The sequence below is a fragment of the Fragaria vesca genome, unplaced genomic scaffold (assembly GCF_000184155.1).
Source record: "Fragaria vesca subsp. vesca unplaced genomic scaffold, FraVesHawaii_1.0 scf0510681, whole genome shotgun sequence".
In the NCBI taxonomy this organism is placed as follows: Eukaryota; Viridiplantae; Streptophyta; class Magnoliopsida; order Rosales; family Rosaceae; genus Fragaria; species Fragaria vesca.
Window position 1 is genome coordinate 1 of NW_004441155.1, and position 1,382 is coordinate 1,382.

Below are 1,382 nucleotides of genomic sequence, written 5' to 3' on the forward strand. Positions count from 1 at the left end.
TTATATCGCGAATCTTTTAGATAAGCCTCTTAAAGAATTAGAAGGCCTAGTATATTGTGATGTGTGATTTGATCAAAATTATAATTTTACAGATTCGGAATACGAAACTGTCATCCCATTCAATTAAATTGGGATGCCCTGGATCTGACATGTCTCTTAGTAGGAGAGTAGCATGAAACTCAGAAGTATGGGTGTATTCAATACTCCCAAGTAAACCGGGAATTGGTCTATGGTCGATTCAGTAACAAACAAATAAATAGTAATTTATAGTTGTACCTCGTGAAAAAAAGACTTCTTTTGTGGAATTACCCATTTCTTTTCGTTTAGAAAGAAAAGAAATTTATGTCCAAATAAGCAAGTATGTCATGGTTGCAGGAGTCTATCCATCGCATATAGGCTTTAGGGATATCGTGACATAACCGTCGAGGCGAAGTAGGGACCTAAAAGATCGAACGGAACGATACATAGACAAGTAAATCCCTTATGAAAGGGACTCCTTTAATTAAGGGGAGTTCATCATTCGAAGGGAAGTAGACTACTCAAGAATTTAACATTTCATTTCTTTTATGTCGAAATTGAATAAAGAATTCAGAAAATCGAATAAAAAAAGAAGAATGAATCAATGAACTGGTGCTTGATCTTCTTTGGCAACTTGAGTAAGGAGTAGGCCCTTTGTGGGGTTTTTATAGAATTTTTTCGAATTTTAAAGTAGGAACCCCTCTCTTTATCTTTATTTGGTGTAACTACTGGAGCCGGATGAGAGGAAACTTTCATGTCCGTATTTTTGAAAAGGGGGGAGATCCTATAGGATCCTATCCTAAATTTTTTCTTTTGCTACGGCCCATCGACTAAAAAACCCACTTTTCTTACGATTACGAGGTTCATTCGAATACGAAATCCAATCTTGGAAATACAGTATCCCATTTTTTTTACTACCCCAGGCTTCGATACATTTAGAAATCGAGAAATTTCTACTGGAGCGGGTGCTATCCGAGAACAATTAGCCGATCTGGATTTGAGAATTATTATAGATTATTCGTTGTTAGAATGGAAAGAGTTGGGGGAAGAAGGGTCCACGGGGAATGAATGGGAAGATCGAAAGATTGGAAGACGAAAGGATTTTTTGGTTAGACGCATGGAGTTGGCTAAGCATTTTATTCGAACAAATATAGAACCAGAATGGATGGTTTTATGCTATTACCAGTTCTTCCGCCCGAGTTGAGACCAATCATTCAGATAGACGGGGGTAAACTAATGAGCTCGGATATTAATGAACTCTATAGAAGAGTTATTTATCGGAACAATACTCTTATCGATCTCTTAACAACAAGTAGATCTACGCCAGGAGAATTAGTCATGTGTCAGGAGAAATTGGTACAAGA

The 1,382-nt window shown here is 37.1% G+C and overlaps 1 non-coding gene across 1 annotated transcript; it reads right to left on the reverse strand.

Moving 5' to 3' along the window:
- Positions 1-33: 33 nt before the first annotated feature.
- Positions 34-1,382, reverse strand: LOC101291196. Its single transcript, XR_185387.1, has 2 exons — positions 824-1,382; positions 34-61 (listed from the first exon to the last, which is right to left on the reverse strand). It is a non-coding gene; the product is annotated as an uncharacterized LOC101291196 (transcript).